Genomic DNA, 8205 nt, shown 5'->3' with positions numbered 1-8205 from the left:
ATTCCTTGCAGTCCACATTCTACACCCCCCTTCCCGTCTTATCTCTAGGTTTTTGCTACCCTGCGTCATTCTTCAGGCAAACCTATAATTAAGCCTTTGTTCACACATTTACTGTTGCTTTCAGCTCATTTTAACTACTTCACTTCCCTCAGTTGCTACCAGCCTGATCTCAGTAGTTGGGACACTCAAAGCAGAGCCGGCAAAGATGACTGTGGAGGTTGGGCAGATTCATAAGGGAGTAAGCGGTCCTTCGGATAGGGCGTTGAAGATGAGCGCCTTGAACTGAGCCTGGAAGCAAGTTAGGAGCCAGTGTAGATGGGGCCAGGACAGGAGTTACACAGCCCCTACGACACACTCCAAACAACATCCTGGCTTCGGTATTCTGTACGAATTCAAGTTTTGAGTTTTGCTTCCGTGTGTGTGTGTGTGTGTACACACACTAAGCTTGTCATAGGACAAAGACCTGATCGCCACTCCCTTCCGGGTCTGAGCCTCAAAACAGCGGAAGGTGATTATGTATCAATGACAGTAATGGGGTAATGCCCATCTGCAGTCTGCGTTTTAAAAGGTCAGCATGGTAGCTGTAGCGTATGTGCAGAAATGGATCAGGAACTTAATGAGCCATCTTGAAGCCTTCTGAGACAATGTTTTCCATGGTGCTTGCAATATTGGGCATACTGAGAGAAAAAGAGTACAATCATTCCCAACTCACCTCATTCAGATAGTGTCCCAGTGAGCTTGCTAACATCTTTTCATTCACGATTGAGACAAATGCTTCTCTCTGAGCTCATCACACCACACCAAAAGACTGCAGGCGAAATTATATTTTCGCTTCGGCAACAAACTATACTTTTGTTCATTTTAAGCTATATAGCTCCCATCTAAAAAACACAGGGAACTTTTGTTTTAGCAAAGTCTGGGCCCAGCCTCTAAGGCAGGAACCCCCAACATGGTGGTCCTGGGCAGTGGGCACCATCACGCCTGCCAGCATCTTTTCTGGCACCCACCAAGTGTTTCTTTAAGAAGTGGGTGGGGCCAGGTAGGACTTTTACCCAGCAAGATTTCTGATTGGCCACTGGAGATTTGATTGGCTGTGCAGATTTTTTTAAAAAAAATGTTGATTTGGCAGCAGCTGCCATCACTGCACACGGATCTGCACTGTGTCACTGAAGTTAAGCTGTGGCAATCACGCTGCGGCTGGCTCCACCTCCTGCAGCAGCCATTTTGTTGCTGTGCCCATCATGCCGTGTCAGAATGACAAATATGCCCACAGACAGACTCAAAAGACGGGGGACATCTGCTCTAAGGTCCACTGCGAGGAAAATCGATGCAACTCCGTATCGTGAGAGGGGTTGCTGTGATGTGGTCCATTGCTCTAAGGTAATTTTATCTGGCCCTCAGTATTTGGTCCTGTCATATTTTAAATCAAGGTGTGATTTTTAAAAAAATGTTCACCATTTCTCTTTTACAGGGGAAAAGACCAATGAAACTTTGTAGGTCACAGAAATTACCTTTATTACTAACACATGGATATTCTGCAAAGGTCTGTTGCCAGTCTGCTTCCTGAGGGACTGTTTCAGGAAGTGCATTCATTCATCCACTCCCCTCACTCCAAAATGGTGTGAGAGCGAGAGAGAGAGAGAGAGAGAGAGAGAGAGAGAGAGAGAGATTGGATTTATACCCTGCCCTTCACTACCTGAAGGAGTCTCAGAGTGGTTTACAATCCCTTTCCCTTCCCCTTCCCACAACAGACCCCCTGTGAGGTAGGTGGGGCTGAGAGAGCTCTCTTGAGAACTGCTCCTGAGAGAACAGCTCTGAATGAACTTGTAACTGACCCAAGGTCACACCAGCAGCTGCAAGTGGAGGAGTGGGGAATCAAACCCGGTTCTCCCAGATTAGAGTCTGCACTCTTAACCACTACACCAAACTGGCTTATTGTGAGGTGATGTCAGTGTTATTACATACTTGGTCCATTTGTGATGTCATCTGGTTAGTTCTGTCCCTTCTACCACAATGCTCCCTAAGAGGACTACAGAATGTAGTTATCCCTGATATAAAACAATGAGCAACTCTAGTTTATAAAATAAACTAAAACTGAAATACAAAATATCATAACAGACAATAATCTTCTAAAACCAAATTGTAAACATTTTAATTATTCACTTTTCCAGCCACAATTCGACACAGAGTCGGGTGTTTGGGCCTGTTAACCCCGTTTTAGCTGTGTGTTGGATTGTTGCGATGAGTGTTTGTAAAATGTATATTTTATGCTCAGCCTCAGGGTTGTCCTGTGGTGATTTCTAATACAACTGTAAATTGTCCATGGGAATCCCGCTGCAAATTCAAGGTCCCAGTCTAAAGTTCTCAGCCAGTGTTCTGTTTCCTCAGATTCATTAGTTTTCAGACATGGTCTGTGGAAGTTAACCTGTCTTTAATAATGTTGTTGAAAGCTGTTCATGTGTCCTTTATAACTTAAAGCCTTGGCCTTCAGAAAGTGTTGCAGGTAAGTGAACTGGCTCTACAGAAATCAATGGCCTGTATTTTCTTGCTGTTAGACAGAAATCAGAAGGTTGATGACATGTCATAGTCCCGGCTGGAGAGAAATGCTCTTCCAATTTGAACTCAAGAGGAAACTGATTGTGGTCAGCTGGAGCTCCAACAGGTCAGCCATAGGATTCAGTTGAAACTCGACACCACCCGAGAGAGAAGCAGAAAGGAGCAGGCCCTCTGATGGCATTTAGCCTAAGTTATTCTGATTGCGGTACAGGACTAGGATCAGAAGATTAACCTGGAGTCCTTGGAGATAAATGTTTTTGATGAAAGGGGTCGAAAGAAGAGGCCCGGAGAAGATGGAGATCAGGGGATGCTAAGAAATCTTCCCAGCCAGAAGATTGAAGCATACAAAAGAGTACAATTGCTGGCACTTCTTTTGGTGAATCAGCACAAATGTCAGGCTTCTTTTTCAAACCCGGCAGCTGGGGCTTTGAATAGCTCAGGTAGTCAAGGTAATTATGTACAATAACACCTCTTCTTACGTGGACTTCCAAGTAAAGAAAGTTTAAGGATATACAGACCTCCGCAGAAAAGGGAACTTCTAAATTCACCTCAGCATTTCATTTTGGGCAACGTTCAGTGGCTTAGAAGAAGGAGAGACTGGATTTATACCTCGCCCTTCACTACCTGAAGGAGTCTCAGAGTGGCTTACAATCCCTTCCCCTCCCCACAACAGACACCCTGTGAGGCAGGTGGGGCTGAGAGAGCTCTTTCGAGGATTGCCCTTGAGAGAACAGCTCTGAGAGAACTTGTGACTGACCAAACGTCACAGCAGCAGCTGCATGTGAAGGAGTGGGGAATCAAACCAGGTTCTCCCAGATTAGAGGCCACACTCCTAACCACTACACCAAACTGGCTCTCTGATGTCTTAAGGCAAGAGACATTCAGAGGTGAATTGCCATGGCCTGCCTCTGTGTAGCGACCCTGGACTTTCTTGGTGGTCTCTCATCCAAGTGGTAACCAGGGCCATCACTACTTAGCTTCAGAGATCTGATAACATCGGACCAGCCTGGGCCATTCAGAGGTGGTTTGCCCTTGCCTGCCTCTGCATACCAACTGTGGACTTCCTTGGTGGTCTCCCATCGAAGAACTATCCTGGTCCAAGCCTTGGTGATCTCCCATCCAAGTACTAACCGGTGCCTACCCTACTTAGCTTCTGAGAACATTAGAGCAGCCTGGGACATCCAGGTTAGGGCAAGAGACATACAGAGGTGGTTTGACACTGTCTGCCTCTGCCTAGCAACTGTAGACTTCCTTGGTGGTCTCCCATCGAAGAACTAACCTGGTCCAACCCGGCTATGGTTGATACTTGGATGGAAGACTACCAATAAAGACTAGGGCTGCTATGCAGAGGAAGACATGAAATTGCCTTATACTGGATCAAACCCTTGATCTATCAACATCAGTCTGCTCAGACTGGCCGCAGCTCTCCAGGGTCTCAGGCAGAGGTCCTTCACATCACCTACTGCCAGATCGTTTAACTGGAGATACCAGGGATTGAACCTGGGACTTCCGCATGGCAAACAGAGGCTCTACCACTGAGCCATGCCCCCTCGCACCTCTGCTCATCTCTTGCCTGGAACATCCCATGGATGGGGGTCTCCATGAGCCAGCTACAACTCCATGGCACATTTTTCTCTTCTTCTGCTGTCAGGAGTTCCTGGGTGACCTTGGCTGTCGGAATTCTGTGGCCTTTGTTCCTACTAATGGTTCCTAAGAGTTCATTTATTTACCTCTTGTTTAGACTTTTAGGCTGCCCTTCCCTGCAAGCAGGGCCCAGGGCAGTTTATAACAGAATAGAAGCACAATAATCCAGGTTAAATTAAACCACTGTTAAAACACAGTACAAAATCATATGTCGGTAATAAGAAAACTTAGGCCAGACGTCCCTATATTGTCTTTTCCTTGGGGGGGGGGTGGATACAAAGAGAATCTGTCTATAATTGAATAGATTATGATTTTCCAACATTATTCAAAGATGAGATACAGAATACTGGCAGATTATGGTTGATAACATTTTTTTTTTTCTGAGGCTCTGACCTGTCCAAAAAAACACATTTCAGAGAAAAGGCCTTTAAAAATACATATTTCACAAGTTGTTTCTCTAGGTATTTAGCAGTAGATTAGTAACTATTAATAACCCTTTATCTTTGGTTTATAAGCGGCTTAGACTCATTTAGGCTTTGATTTAAACCCCCACCCACCCCTAGCCATGCCACATAAATTAGCTCACACACTTTAATACATCAAAGCCACCTCCTCCTGCAGAGGATGGCAAATTTTTGTAATGCACCTGCCATGAACCTCTGTAGACCAACACGTGCTAATCAAACAGATGATATCAATCGCACTTAGCAACAGAATGCAATTTGCTGTCACCTGCTGGATAATGCTGTTAAAAAAACCCCATGCCTCCCCCCAGTACCACCATCCTAAAACGAATGTTTTGCTTCGAAACACACAAGCGTAAACAAAGGAGACCATTAGTTAGTGGAGTTTTATGGATATTTTACCAACGCCATTGTGTTGAGAAACCTCGGTCTGTGACAATAATGATATCTGGGTAAAGGGAGCCACACTATTGCATTAATGGACTTATCCTGCAATCCTGAGTGAGCTGATTTTTCAAAATGACTGCCTTCTTCTTACCTATTAAAGCTTATAAAAGCAATTGTCACCAAGCTGGTAAGTCTTAATAGCACTAAAAGCCCATTATGGTCCTCATTTTAGGAGCTGGAGAGGGAATGGGGGTCGGAGGTGGCACAGCCGGTTAGAAAATGAAAGAAGTGTGCTCATAACACCTTTTTTTTCCTGGCAGATAAAGTGAAATGCCAGGAAGATGTTAGGTCAGTATAAAGCAAGAGAAGGACGTCGGCGGGGTAGGGGTGGAGAGAAGAGCAGACAAGGGAGATGGGTGAGGAACACCTGAGATAAGCTCTCATCATGTCTGAAGAGCTTTTCTGGACGCTGGCCAGCTTGAATGTGGGATCGAGAATGTAAAGCGGAGACAGCTCTGCTGATAACAGGAGATTAGTTCAGTCTGAGGTGCGGCTCACGTCACCCCTCTGCTTTGGAAGCTGTCCATATCTCCACCAGCCAAGCAAAGAGGGAGCGGCGAGAAGCCACCCAAAGCAGCTGAGAGGCGGACGTCCCGTGGAAAGTGTCCTACAAACCTGCGTCGGCAGAACTCTCCCCCTTCCGTTTTCACCCATCCGGCTCATTTTAAATACGTGTTTAAACATGCTAGGAAGTCCCCAGTCTTATAGGTTAAGAACACCTGTCTGCGTTTATGTTTTGTAAAAATGTTGATTAAAAGAATTACAAAGAAATAAGGGTGGTTCTTGCTTGGGTCTTTCCCCAAGAGGGTCCACACACATGGCAAAGGACAAATAGGAGTTTGTCTTATTCATTGCAGAAATGCATCATTAAGAAGTACTTCTATAATAAAATATGCAGCAAATAGCTGCAATCTAATAATTTCAGGGGTAGGAAAAATTAATAGGAAGTGCTGTGTTGAAGGAGCTGGGACCCTCCCCAATCAGGCCTCTATTGGAACACAATTTGATCACAGTTTTGTTTGTGGCACTCATGAACATATTTTTGGTGTCCTCTTTTCCCCTCAAACATGCAGGATTGAACTGTAAGTGCTTTGTGCATGCCTGCCCTCACTGTGCTTTCTCCACATCCCCTCTATCTTTGGCCCTTGTTTTTACAACTGGGAATAAGAGAGACCTAGTGATAAGGGAGGAAGCTATGTGTGCGCCTTCTCTTTCTATACCAGTCCCTGGGATCCTGTGTCCGTTCATCTGCAGGAGCATTGTTTGGATTCAGACAGCAAGTGCTGCCAACATGCATGTTCTTGCTTCGCTTTGGCACAGTTGTTGTTTACATATTTACAAAATTTGTATTCTGCCTTTCTGTCCTTAAAAGGGTTACCAAGACAGCTAACGGTTTAAAACATGCATGATAAACCCACGTTTTAAAACTACTTAAAACTACTTAAAATCACCTTCGAAGAAGAAGAAGAAGAAGAAGAAGAAGAAGAAGAGATTGAATTTATACCCTGCCCTTCACTACCCAAAGGAGTCTTAGAGCGGCTTACAAACTCCTTTCCCTTCCCCTCCCCATAACAGACACCCTGTGAGGTAGGTGGGGCTGAGAGAGCTCTTTCCAGAACTGTCCTTGAGAGAACAGCTCTGACAGAACTATGGCTTGCCCAAGGTCACCCAGCAGGTGCAAGTGGAGGAGTGGGGAATCAAACCCGGTTCTCCCAGATTAGAGTCCACACACTTAACCACTACTCGAACACACACCATTAAAAATATCATACAAAACAGAGTTAAAATACATACAAAACATAAAAACTGCAGTTAAAACATTGGTCAGGAAGGAGGGAGCATTGACGGAATGCCAAGACAAAACAATAAAATGTCTGAAAGCACTGGTGAAGAGGACAACAGAAAGAGACAGATGAATCTCCCTGGGGAGACAGTTCCAGAACTTTGGTGCCATGACCAAGAAGGCGCTGTCCCCTGTTGCCACCTGCTTTATCTCAGAAGGAGGGGGCACCTAAGGCCGGGCCTCCCAAGATGATCGTAATGGTCAGGCAAGTTGATAAGTGAGTAGGCGGTCCTCCCAGCCATCCAAAACGTTGGTTGGAATGGAAAACATAGCCTACAGAAAAGCCATTTTCCCTTGGTTGTCATGGGTGTCCGGAATACAGGGAAGGGGGCATGAGGAAGCCATATTCCAGCATTGCTCATTTTGCCTGCCTGACCACCAGCATGCATTTCTTCAGTCACAAACATTTACCCCCTTGGAACTATAGTTGGATTCTATGAGTTCTGAGTACACACTCTCCTGATGACTGCCACCAATGGAAGAATGCTGCTGATTGAACAGACACGCCAAGAGCACATACTCTGAACAAGAGTGGTTTTAAGTCATCCAAGCAGTGTTCCCTCTAAGCTGAGTTCGTGTGAGCTAGCTCACCATTTTTTAGCCTCCAGCTCACACATTTTTGTCTTCGCTCAGGAAGGAAGGCTCCAGAGCAAATTAACCTGTGCGACAGCCAAACTGCTCACTCACAACTTTAAAGCCAGTAGCTCACAAAGCAGAATTTTTGCTCACAAGACTCCACAGCTTACAGGGAGCATTGAATCCAAGGCATGCAGAACCCAAGCAAAATGCAAGTGGAGCCAACTATCAGTCCAAATACTGCCGTGGTGCAGATGATAAACGTTCTTAATGGTGCTTATTTTAAAGAGCCAGTTTGGTGTAGTGGTTAAGTGCTTGGACTCTAATCTGGGAGAACCAAGTTTGATTCCCCACTCCTCCACATGCAGCTGCTGGTGTGACCTTGGTTCAGTCACAAGTTCTCTCAGAGCTGCTTTCTCAGGAGCAGTTCTCAAGAGAGCTCTCTCAGCCCCACTTACCTCACAGGGTGCCTGTTGTGGGGAGGGGAAGGGAAAGGAGTCTGTAAACCGCTCTGAGACTCCTTTGGGTAGTGAAGGGCGGGGGATAAATCCAATCTCCTCCTCCTCTTCTTCTAAAATTGTGAGGAAATTGTTGAGTTGATCCCCAGGGGGGAACAACAACCAATGGACTTTGGAAACAAGGGAAGGTTAATTTTCTGACTTCAAATCATTCCTG

At 45.5% G+C, this 8205-nt stretch overlaps 1 non-coding gene across 1 annotated transcript; it reads right to left on the bottom strand.

The window, feature by feature from the left end:
• Window positions 1-4035: 4035 nt before the first annotated feature.
• On the bottom strand, window positions 4036-4106 carry TRNAG-GCC. The gene has a single exon. It is a non-coding gene; the product is annotated as a tRNA-Gly (tRNA).
• Window positions 4107-8205: the final 4099 nt, after the last annotated feature.

The sequence above is a fragment of the Gekko japonicus genome, unplaced genomic scaffold (genome assembly GCF_001447785.1).
Source record: "Gekko japonicus isolate JY-2015 unplaced genomic scaffold, Gekko_japonicus_V1.1 scaffold295, whole genome shotgun sequence".
Taxonomy (NCBI): Eukaryota; Metazoa; Chordata; class Lepidosauria; order Squamata; family Gekkonidae; genus Gekko; species Gekko japonicus.
Note: the sequence above shows the minus strand (reverse complement) of the source record. Positions and strands in the feature narration are given on the sequence as shown.